The following is a 13,104-nucleotide window of genomic DNA, read 5'->3' on the forward strand; positions in this document are numbered from 1 at the left end:
AAACAGAGGCGGTAGGAGTTTGCACCCTGACTTTACCTCACATTTCCAGTGTCATTGTGCCACCCCTCCACCACGGCCCTCTCCTCCAACTTACTTATTCCCTTTCATTCACGCCTCCTTAGTGACCCGTTTCCTTCATCTTACTTAGGTCACAGACTCAGCCAGTCCTCAGATGTCTGTTACTCTCTGAAATCTCACCAACAGGAGTATAAAATGTTCCATAGTCCAGCTTTAACTAAACTTTGCTTTGTTTTATTTTGTTCCCGAAACTTTAATTTTTTAACTTATTTCTTTAAACAATCCTTTTTCATTTTACATACCTCTCCTAGTTCCCATTGCCTTCCCTCCTCCTGCCCCTCTCATCCTTCCCCGAACACCCCCACACACTTCTCAGAGAGGGTAAAGCTTCCCATAGGGAGTCAGTAAAATCTAACCACATCACTTGGAGGCAGGAACAAGGCCCTCCCCTCTGTATTAAGACTTAGCAAGGTATCACTCCAAAGAGAAAGGGTTCCAAGAAGCCAGTTCTAGCAATAAGGATAAATTCTGGTCCCACTGCCCGTGGCCCCACAGACTACCCAAGCCACACAACTGTCACCCACATTCAGAGGGCCTAGTTTGGTCCTATGCAGATTCCCCCACTACCAGTCCAGTCAGTGAGTTATGAGTAGCTCAGGTCAGGGGTTTCTGTGGGTATTCCATCATGGTCTTGACCCCTTTGTTCATATTATTGCTCTTTTCTCTCTTTGATTGTTCTGCAGAAGCTCAGTTCACTGCTTAGCTGTGGATCTCTGCATTTGCTTCCATCAGTTGCTGGATGAAGTTTCTATGATGACAATTAAGGTAGTCATTAATCTGATTAAAGTGGAAGGCCAGGGGGTCTTAGCTGGAGTTATCCTTATAGATTCCTGGGAATTTCCCTGGTGCCAGGTTTCATGCTTGTTTCATAATGGCTCCCTCTATCAAGATATCTCTTTTCTTCCTCTCTCTCTCTCTCTCTCTCTCTCTCTCTCTCTCTCTCTCTCTCTCTCTCTCTCTCTTCTTCCCCCATCTCAACCTTTCTTGTTCCCTCATGTTCTTCTCTTCCTTTGCCTTCTCTTCTCCCTCTCCCATTGCAAATTCTCTCCCCTCTCCCCAGAATGCTCCCAATTTTCTCAGGAGATATTCTCTATTTTCCCTTCCCAGAGAGATCCATGTATGTATCTCTTAAGATTCTCCTTGTTACCTAGCTTCTATGGGATTATGGACTATAGACTGGTTATCCTTTGTTTTACGTCTAATAATCACTTATGAGTAAGTTCATAGCATTGGGAGTTCACTTGTAGAAATCTTACTTGCCTAAACTTCAGTTGTATAATGCCAAATGCTTGCTGGAGAAATTTGCCAAGCAAAACCAATTACCGTCTGCCATAATGTGCACTGCTTTGGATTTGACCTGACAGGGACATTGAAAGAGTCAAGAAAGCGCATCCAGACAAACATATGGAGAAGCTGGCATTGGGTGGATCATGCATTCTGAAGGAGATACATTAATAGTCTGGAAACTCAACACATTTATTATATGTCACTGAGAAAGATGCAAGGTCTATTGTGAGGAATGAGGGAATAATTTTGTATGCAGCTGAAGAGGGAGGTGGGTTTATTCTATAGATGCCAGTGAGAAGGAGGGATGCTAGCTAATCTCTATAGAAGGTCTCTGAAGGGAAGCAGTTTCAGCTTGCAGTCATCTGGAAGAAGAAAGCTATGATTGACATTGTCTGCATGCAATGATCTCAGTTGTTTGCAACGTCCATGCTTGGACCAAAGGAATGTTTAGCTGGACATGACCCAGGGAAGTCCTTGACATTACCATGGATCTGAGAAACTGAGGTCCTTGACACACCTGTGCTCATGTCAACAAAACTGATTCGCTCAGGGCTTCCTCAGTTTCGTGTAACCCTCCTTACTAACAATATGCTTCTTAAAATCTAGCCTATTTTTATATTGCTACCAGGTCTGGGCCCCTATAGATATTTCAGACTTTGCATTTATAATCTATCATTCTATCTTCCTAAAACTGTCAAACATCTTCCCATATATCCAAATTCACTGATGAAAACACCATATATCCAATTCTAAAGATAAACCATGTGGTTTTCTACAGTCCAATCCTACTTAACTCATCTACATCTCTTCTTAATCCTTGATTGGGATTTCCATCTGTATGCTGTGAATACCATTGGTTAATAAAAAAACTGTCTTGCGCCTGTGCAGGGAACAGAGGTAGGCAGAGAAAACTAAACTGAATATTGGGAGAAAGAAGTAGGAGTCAGAGAGTAGCCCTGCTGAAGACAGACACCAGAACTTTAGCCAAATAGGCATGCCAACATGGTTGACTAAAATCCACTTAAAACTGAGAAAGCTTAAAAAGAAATCCTACACACAAAGGAACAGAGTTAAGCATGGATGATAGGGGCATTTTCTTGGGTGAGCTCTGCTTGCTAGAAGCAAGTGGAGGCATGGATCCTTTAAGAGAGGTTTTCCCAACTCAGTAGTAGCAGAAAAAAAAGCTTTAGTTTTGAAACACCAGCTTTTTAGGCAGTGTTGCCAGTGCAAACTCTGACTCTTCCTGGTGGTCCAGCTATGGAGCATCTAAATGGGGTTGGTGAGCAGACAGCTACAACTGCTTAATGGCTCCACATAGACCCACTGCATACTTGGAACTGGGATGGTATGCTTGACTCAGAGGCAGTGAACAGAACAGCTCTGCCATGCAGAACTAGGCCAAACAAGCAGGAAGTGCCTTATTTCCCCTATCAATAGCACAGCTTAAGTTTTTATGAAATGCTTAGCATTTTAAAATGTGCTCCTGGACAGTAAAGAATTACAGATACACAGTAGGACAGATTCAGACATTAAAGACCTCTAAACGGGACACAGTGTTGGATAAATGTGTGTAGACTTAGAAGAGAGATGAAAATGAGTATAGAGAATTATAAAAGGAAGTAAATGGTTTATAAAAAAATACAAAACAAAGTCTTTAAAGAGACGGAGTACAGACAGTTAGATTAAAGGGAATAAAGAAAAAATAAGCCACATAAAAATGGAAAATTCAGAGAGTCTGGATTATAAATATTATTGCGTTTTCTTTGAATTTTTTTGAAGGAGCTAAGTAACCATTATATATACTTTAAAGGTATCTTGATTTCAGAATTTGGGTCTAAAGATATGTTGCTTTGGGAAAGATGTTCTTTTGTTTCCACAGAGGATGAGAACCTTTGGATTGCTTCTAGACTAATATGGTTTGATGGACAAAGATCTTCTGAAAGGTTGCATTAAATACCCCTCTAAAAATTACTTTGTTCTAAGAGCCATACCCAAATATTGTTTATAAATGTTTCTTTACTTTTAAAAGGGATATTATATAAAGATGACTAATTTGCATTGGTATGGATTTTGGTTTATTGATTCAAATTTAAGGTCAATTTTGTTATACTGTGCATATATACATTTCTGCTCTTGAGTAAAGCATTGTGTTTGTAAAGCTCATTTGATAATGTAATGTATAATTAAGAAATATAGGTTAATAGACAGTCATCTGTAATAGCCAAGCTTGTAGTCATGATAGTTAGGCTTTCTAGGTGTACAGAGGTATATTTCAGATATATAGGCATTCTTCAAATCTTTTAGAGACCTTCAGAATATGAATATTACCAAACAATTGTGTTGTAGAGTATTATTTTTATTCTTGTACCAAACTTTATGGTAAAGAAAAGTATCTATAGCCACAGAAGAGACATTTAAAACATACTTGAATGGTTGATAGAGGAAAAAGGATGAATTTCACTAAGAAGATGATAAGCAAATGATAGTTATATAATATTAGTTAGGATAACTTTGGTAGGAGTAGACCTGTATTTGAATCTCAGCTCTACCAACATTTAGTGAGTCACTAATGTTTTCATGCCAAAGTTGGAAACACAACAAAATAGAACTTATAGTGCCTATTTGGATAGATCATCCTGAGTAATGTATTGATTAGTACATATTGAGTTGAGGCCATGCTGAGTACTTCAAGAGATTTGATGCAGTAACTCTATATGAAAGGGCCTCTCATTCTTATTTTTATTGAGGGAGAAACGGGGCTATGAAGAAGTAAAATACCCTCAGAGAACATATAATCATAGTTCCATGCTAACTTTGGGAAGAGTACTATCTTCTATTATTTTATATATAGAATATAATATAGAATATGACTTCCAAAGGTCTTTGAATTGATATTTACTACAATAGTCAACCTTGCTCACCCTTGACCACTCACCACTCCATGATACTTGGTTATAAACTTAATCTACTCCAGGCCTTACATTTCCATATCTTTAACCTCAACATGCTGTCATTTCATTACAGACTTCTCTATTGTGATCAACAGCAGGGTTGGATGGTTTCTGTTCCCAATTCCTTGTTTGTACATGCCTACTCTTCGATCAACACATCACATTCTATTTCTTGAATAATAAGATGAAAACTCTAAAGCTCCTTTTGTTCTAATAGATTCTAAAAATATTTCTACAACCCTTTTAATATTGTAAAAAGAGTCCTTGCTTTGAACATCTCCTCTGTAATCAATATTCTTATGCAAGTGACATAAATTATCAAATATAAGGTATTTAAAAGTTTTAATAGAAAGCACAGAGTCTAAGGAGTCTTTTCCATCAACTAATATGATGAGTTAGCTCCAAACATTTTTGGTTTGTTTCTGAGCTGGCGTGTTCTTTGTTGAATTCTAATAATTCAAATCCAGATACCTTTAAAAGGACCTATTTGAGGACTCGGTTTTCAGTCTCCCACAATCACAACACTAATGCCTTGCTAACATTCTTTTAACTCTGGTTATATGTTCACACTTAGATTTCCTTTGATGTCTTTTTTTGGCTATCATCATTCCTTGTTTCATTTATCCTGTCTGTAACTTGTTCCTTTTTCCTTAATGTGCATTAGCATTATTTTATCTGCACTTATTTTCATGGTATCAAGTTCATAGGTAAAAGCTTCTGCTACTAAGTTTGAAAACCTGAGGTCAGTCCTGTAACCCATGTTGCAAAAAGAAAGACAAGACAGGGTGTTCACTGACCTCCACAGGGACTGTGAATGCATAATTATACTCACATATACACGTCTTACACACACAAATACATACCAACAGTAAATGAATACCAGTATATTTTTGAAAAGTAAAACATTGAAAAAATATTCAGAGAATTTTTAAAATAGCATTTGTCACATTAATTATCAGTTGATACAACCTGATAAATGAAAGTGGAAGGCATATGAACCCTTTGTATTTTTACTGAATGTGTATAGATTAATATCCGGATCTTCAATTCAGTTCCATTGGTCCTTCTGTCTGTTTTTATGTCAATACCAGGCTGTTTTCAGTACTGTAGATCTGTAGTAGGGTTTGTAGGTAGGGATTGTGATGTCTCCAGAAGTTCTTTTATTGTACGAGATTGTTTGGGCTATCCTGTTTTTTGTTTGTTTGGTTGTTTTTGTTTTTTTGTTTTTGTTTTTCCATATGATGTTGAGTACCATTCTTCTGAGGTTTGTGAAGAATTTTGCTGGGAGTTTGATTGATATTGCCTTGAATCTGTAGATTGCTTTTGGTAAGATTGCCATTTTTACTATGTTAATTCTACCTACCCAAAAGCATGGGAGATCTTTCCACTTTCTTCAATTTCTTTCTTCAAAGATTTAAAGTTCTTGTCATACAAGTCTTCTACTTGTTTGGTTAGAGTTTCTCCAAGGTATTTTTCACTAATATGTGGCTATTGTGAATGGTGATGTTTCTCTGATTTCTTTCTCAGCCCATTTATCATCTGTGTAAAGAAAAGCTAATGATTTTTCATTTGTCTTGTATCCTGCTGCATTACTGAAAGTGTTTATAAGTTATAAAAGTTCCATTGTAGAATTTTCGGGATCACTTATATAAACCATCATATCATCAGCAAATAATGAGAGTTTGACTTCTTCTTTTCTGCTGTGTATCCCCTTGATCTCCTTTTGTTGTCTTATTGCTCTAGCTAGAACTTCAAGAACTATATTGAATAGATATGGAGAAAGTGGACAACGTTTTCTTGTTCCTGATTTCAGTGGGATTTCTGCGAGTTTCTTTCCATTTAGTTTGATGTTGGCTGTTGTATTGCAGTATATTGTCTTTATTGTGCATTGAAACCACACTTTCTTCTTGTGTTTTTTCTTAGATCCTTTTAAAGGGAAAAATTGTGTCTTGTAATTCAGCCAGAGTGATTCCTGTGATCTGAAAATGTATGAGTAATCTCCATATGTTAAGGTTTCAAATGAATCCTTTTCTGCAGTTATGTAATGCTACTGTGGCTTTCTAACTGATGATGAGATTAAGATAAGAGTCTCTTTGTTTTTCCTCCATCATACAATCAATTAAAATGGGTCCATAAGAAACAATATTTATATCGGGGAATTATTGGAAATTTCCTCCTGTAGAAGCCCCAAAACTCTGAAAGGTTTCTTTCAGAAAGAAAGATGGCATAGTTAATCACCATCATTTTCATTTTCTTATATGGAAAAAAGCCTTCATCCACAAGCAAAGGGGAGGACTCAGTCAGAAAAGCACTTAACTTACAAACATATGGACCATAGCCCCAGAACCTACGCTGTGAAGTTACTTCAGTGTAGTGACTTGAACTTGTAATCATGGTATTGGAGAAGCAGAAACAAGGCACTCTGACTAGACAACCTCATGTATTTAGCAATTTATAGGCCAATTAAAAACCTTATCTCCACAAAGTGAGCAGCACCTGGAAAACCAAACTCAAGGATTTTTTGGCCCTCTACAATCAAATGAACACAAATGTAAACATACACATATGTACCTGTATTCATACACAGACATGTATTCTCACCTTTGTCCACATGAAATATTTAAGAAATGTGTCATATAGTCAAATACACAAAGACTTTTTTGATGACTGTGAAACAAACTTGCCCTGAATTTCTCTGAGTTAGACTGACAGTGTGGTCCTGAAGTTTCTAAATTTCAAATCATGAGGCTGTAAGCACTGACTAGATAAGGTGAGCTTAGAATATTAGCATCCCAAAGTAGGGCACACAATCTAGTGAATAAGGTAAACATTAGATAAAATATGGTTTGCATTATCTCTAGCTGGAGGAATCTTGGAATTTTAATATGAGAATAATTTGGAAAGCAGTTGGTTAAATAAGAGAGACTCCATAGGATCAGACAACCTCTGTCAGTCCTTGAAGATTTTACAGGCGTATATGTGAAGCATTACTGGGACTTTGTCATTTCAGGGACTGCAGTTCCTACAGCACTGATTGCAAGACAGCACCCTTCCAGAATGTTTGTTTTATTATTTTGGGTGCTGTGGTTGTCTTTCTTCTAAGGGATATGAAATATGTGACACTAATTAGGTTTGGAGGTGAGACTCAGAGCACATTCATCTGACAAAATTTATGGCATATGGAAATGTGCTCTTCATCTGAAAAATGTGTGGGAGCTTGTCAGTTGTTCGCCTCTGTTGTTTATAGCCAGTTTAACCTATGGGGAAAGGGCTTTAATGGCCAGCCTGAGCAGATCAAGAATACACAGAAGTTCAGCTTGAGTGGAGATCAGAGCCATAATTCAGTTCCAACATGTCACAATGTCTTTGTGACATTGGGACTAACATTGTATTCACCATAATAAACTGAAAAAAAAATACTTGACCAATTTATAAAATATTTTAAAATGCCACCAACACACTCATTTCATTTTCTTTGCCCTTTTTTTCTCTGATATTGCTCCCATTAAAAACCAGCCATAGGGGTGTCTGGACAGATGGGCCAACCTCTGTTCTTATCAAATTTTAAATTAAGACTATAGATGTCAAGTTTTTTATATGTTCACTTAAGCGAAACAGGAAGTTCAATAGTATATCACTGGTCAGACAGTACTCCTTTTTTATTAATTAATTAAATTGATTCATTCATTTTACATCTCAGTTGCAGTTTTCCCTCCCTCCTCTCCTCTCATTCTATTTCCCCACTTCCCATCCCCATCCACTTCTCCTCTTTTTCTGTTCAGTAAGGGGCTGATCTCCCATGAGTGTCAACAAAGCATGGCATATCAAGTTGAGGTAGGATTAAGTTCCTTCCCCTTCTTTAAGGTTGGGCTAGGCAATCCAGCATGAAGACTAGGTACCTGGAAGCCAGCCGAAGCCTTAGTGACAGGCCCTGTTTCCACACTATGAGTCTCACAGATAGATCAAGCTATCCGATTGTCACACATATGTCCGAGTCCTAGACCAGTCCCATGCAGGCTCCCTAGCTACCAGTAGTAGCCTAGCTACCAGTAGTACCAGTCAGCTACCTGAGAGACTTCAACCACTGACTGACAGAAACAGATGCAGAGAGCCACAACTAAGCACTAGGCCCAGCTTGGGAATTCTGTTGAAGAGAGAGAGAGAAAGGTTTGTATGAGCCGGAGGGTCAAGGTCATTACAAGGGAACTCATAGAAACAACTAACCTGGGCTCTAGGCACTTACAGACTCTGGACAGGCAGTATTTTTCAAAATGCAAGTTCTATTTCTTGGCTCACAGAAATGGAAAGAATAAGCAGACTTACAACTTAAAGGGATTGTTAGTATTGAACATACAATTAGCCTTTCATTTGAATCTTAAAATTAGACGAGAAATGAAAAACTATTTAGTGGGAGCTCAAAAAATGTATGAGATAGTTTGAAATTATAAAAGAACTGTGTTTCTCACCTTGTCCCTTCAATTCAGAGCTCTGCTCATCCAACAGCCACTTTGTCAAACTGTTAAATGTCTCAGTGCCCATGACAAACCAAAATTTAAAGTCTACTTTCTGAATTATTATTTTAATGGCATACAAGCAGCAGTATAAAAAAGATGATGTCTCCCTTAGCATTACCTCATTTTTCAATCTTTGTTTAGCTATAAGTGATTTTTTTAAACCACGAAAATCATCCTGTACCAAGACACATTTTTAGATCTTTTGTCCTTCATATGGCCAGTAGAAATGTCCAATAAAATTCTAATGATACATTTAGTTCCCTATAAATAAACTTTAACTAATAACACATGTTTTTAATGAGGGATTCTCTGTGTGAAATTCTAAAAATAAATTTTAGATGCAATTGTCTCTGAACTAAGTGAAATTCCACTCTGATGTGGAAAATCTAACATTTGGAACGTAGTTCTTTATGGTAGCTTGGTAGTAGCTCTCCATTCTAGCAAACCAACATCATTGTTAATGTACCTAATGATTCCAACTATTGAAATAAATTAACATTTAACTTTACTAAAGAAAATTTAAACATAATGGAATTCTATGTTCATGATTCATGCACAGGCTCTTCAGCTTGAAAAGGTGTCTAGGTTCTGTAGCATCATCCTAGGCCCAATGAGAAAGACTATAGTTTGAGCTTCAGTCATGATTGATGTAATTCAAACAAAGCCTTTACAAGATCTGTTCTAAAACAGTCTTACTGAGATTTTACTGTCAGAGATATTATTTTACAATTAACAACCTAGCATAAACTATCAACATATTAGCAAGAGTTGGGCCATTAATCAATGTTTCTAAACTCAATGTGAAATCAGATCTGTTTTTAGAGAAAAGTCATGGATGGTGTTGAGCCTCACCATTAGCAAACAATACTGACCAAAGGTGAACCCACAGCAAACCCCTGCCTGTGCTTCTACTCATGCATAACACAAATTGCTGGTAGACAGTAAGAATGCAGCAGGATTTGTGAATCAAAGCAAACCAATCTCCCCTATGGGCTGAGAGTAAGATTTGATATCATTCATTTTCCTTCATAGTCTTCAATCTATTACTATAACAAAATATATGACCTTGAATGATATATAATGCATATTTTTGCCTTCCTTATAATATCTAAAAAGTCAAAATAGCGTAATGACCAGTTACATCACAACATGGTTAAGAAGTCAAGCAGGGATGAGGCAAATATAGACAGAACCAAGCATATGCTATAGTCTCACATTTAAAAGGACATGATTTTGATAACTAACCCAGTTTGCAAGAATTGCATTAATTCCTTCCAAGGGTGATTCCCCCATGAGCTAATTACCTTCCATACTACTCACATCTTACAAATCCACTTCCTCTCCATCAGTTCCCTCAGGGTTTGAACTGCAGCACATGAACCATTGGGGAACAATCTACATCCAAATTACAGCCATGTAAGGCTTGCCATCTCATTTTTCTTTCAGCTAAAGAATTATTCATCTAATAATTTCATGTAAACAACACTTACTCCTCATTAACTTTAGAGCAAAATAATAAATGACAAAGAACAAAGTGATCATTGAAGATATGGTAAGTCAGGTATGCTAGAAACACACTTGCAACCCGATGGGAGGTAAGGCAAGAAGATTGCTGCAAGATAAAGGCTGTATGAGATATGATGAGAGACACTGTCTCAAAAAATAAAAACAACTAGACAAAACAGGAACTTTTGGATAGGATGGTGGTCTAGAAGCTGAATTTGTGTGAGCTAGTAAAGGAGACCAGTCAGAATAAGAGAGAACAATGCACTGAAAAGTGCTCAGAAAATCACAGTGATTCCCTGAAAAGTAATCAGCTATGCTGGACAGAGTCCCAGATGGTTCACTGGCATGGGGAAAACTAACATGGTAGCCCTGATGCAAAGGGACTGGCAGTGCTACTAACCAGATGATCCCGATGTCCTCAGAAGCCTCAAGTCCGCTTTTGAGTTTCAGTGGACAGATCAGCAGTGGAGAGGAATCCCATTTTGTCCCTCTGTGTAACTCCAGGGCAGAAGTGATAACCATGTGGCGAGGTCATCTAGGCTATAAGAACTGATTATTTTCTTCACTCTTTTAAAGAAAAAAAAAACACAAGAAAGTGTCTCATTGCTTTGGCCATACTTTATCAAAATAAGAAAAAAAATGAGAGGGGGTAAGGGGGCTCTAGTAGACCTGAACACGGCAAACATGGCACTAACAGGTTTTCCTTTTTATCCTTCTCTCCCTTGCAAAACTGTGAGATCATAGCCGCCAAGGTCTACTGCCTTATTTGGTCACTGACTCATTCCCAAGACTGATCACCAACGTCCAACTATTAAAACATTAAGGTTCAGCAATCAAAAGTCATTATTTTCACTAACTAGTTGTCGGATGCTACTCGCAGATGCTGCTCATTCATTCCCAGTTGCCCAGACCCAAACTAATTACTCAGAAACTATATTATTAGCAATACAGCTTGGCCAATGGTGTAAGAATAGTTCTTTTTCTTTTCTTATTGATTTTTATTGAGCTCTACATTTTTCTCTCTTTCCCTTCTTGCTGCTCCCCTCACCTTCAACCCCCTCCCAAGGTCCCCATGATCCCAATTTGCTCAGGAGATATTGCCTTTTTCTACTACCCATGTAGATTAGATCCATGTATGTCTCTCTTAGGGTCCTCATTGTTGTCTAGGTTCTCTGGCTAGTTCTGGCAACTTAAATTAACCCATTTCTATTATTTTATATTTTAGCCTCGTGACCTACTGTCAAGGTTCCACCTGGCTGTTCGCGTCTCTCTCCTCAGGCGGCTACCTGGTGTCTCACTGGCTCTGCCTTCTTTCCTCCTCTATCTGCTTGGAATTCCCACCCTGCTCTATTCTGGGAAGCCACTGGCCAAAACACCTTTATTCATTAACCAATAAAAGCAACACATATAGAGAAGAACTTCCCACACCGCTAACCTAATTAAAATACCCACTCTATGAAGGGACGTTAGTCCACCCACTCAAGCACGTGTCTCTGACAGGCCTTGCCCTTCTCCCCTGTTCTATCTGCTAATGCTGAATTCTCCTCTGTAGGCCACGAAGATGTTTCTTTCTACCATTGGTTAATAAATAAAGAACAGGAGAGAACAAAACTCCCATAGTAAGGTGGGACTGGAGAACCTACGCTTATTGTGAGTTTCTCTGGCAAAACTGAAAACAAATGTTTGAGAATGGGTCAAGTTCCCTTTCTCCCTCAAAATTGACTGATTTGGACAATTCTAGGGGATTGGATAACTCAAACAAGGATAGAAGCTAATAAATTCTGTAAGAGAGGACCCCCTACTCCTATCGGAAAACCCTGCAGTACCTGTTCCCCGCCCCTCCAGTAGGAAAAAGCCCACCATTTTGTCCGGAATAGGGAGAGGGTTCAGGAAATTGGCCATCTTAAATGTTTAAGGGAGAAGACCATAACCTGCCTATACCATTTCCTGACTGCCACCTGGACTAGGGATTTGTCTGATTCTCCCACCCTCACTAGTCCAGTGCCATCTTGAAAGTGGAACACCGGCAGGACAGGGACTCAGAGTTCCAGTGAGAGTGATCACGCACTGGGAGGTTGATAACATCTGAAGGCTAAGCTCAGGCGGGGAAAGTACAACCCTGCCGCAGGGAACCAAGACACCCTCTCATCAACTGAGAATACTGGAGTTTGAAGTTTGGTGGCTCTGAGTCTCTGGTAAATAGCTGGATAAACTTCTGCAACTAACTTTTCTTGACCCACTCCTAGAAAGCCCAGATGCTCTGAAGTGCATCTTTTCAATGAGGTCCTTAACACACAGGAGACCTTCCAAGTGCAAAGATGCACCCTTCACCTGCATAAAACACCATTCGCACATAAAACACATTCGCAAGACAAGCTGGAGGCGCTTTGCAGCCAGAACATTAGGCATCTCAGAGACTATGATCTATGTAGTCTGAAGAGGATGAGAAAAACCACATCCTGACTGAAAAAATAAGCGTGACCAGAAGAAACCCCTCAATAGGAACCAGCAAAATTACTAAAGTCAAGACAGTTTTGTGAACATTAATACAAAACACTTGCCAATATAGAGGCATCACCAGGTGACAGTTTCCTGCTGAAACTATCCCAGCTTCGGTTGCAGTCAGGCAAATCAACTCTTGCAAAGGGGGATGATGGAAGGGAACACAATATATGCATGGTAGTCATTTCCATCCAATAAAAAGTGCTGCAGACACTTTGTTCCTGTATGTATTCACTCATGCATCCACGTGGGTGAGAATGTGACCC

The sequence above is a fragment of the Myodes glareolus genome, chromosome 1 (assembly GCF_982192425.1).
Source record: "Myodes glareolus chromosome 1, mMyoGla1.1, whole genome shotgun sequence".
Classification (NCBI taxonomy): domain Eukaryota; kingdom Metazoa; phylum Chordata; class Mammalia; order Rodentia; family Cricetidae; genus Myodes; species Myodes glareolus.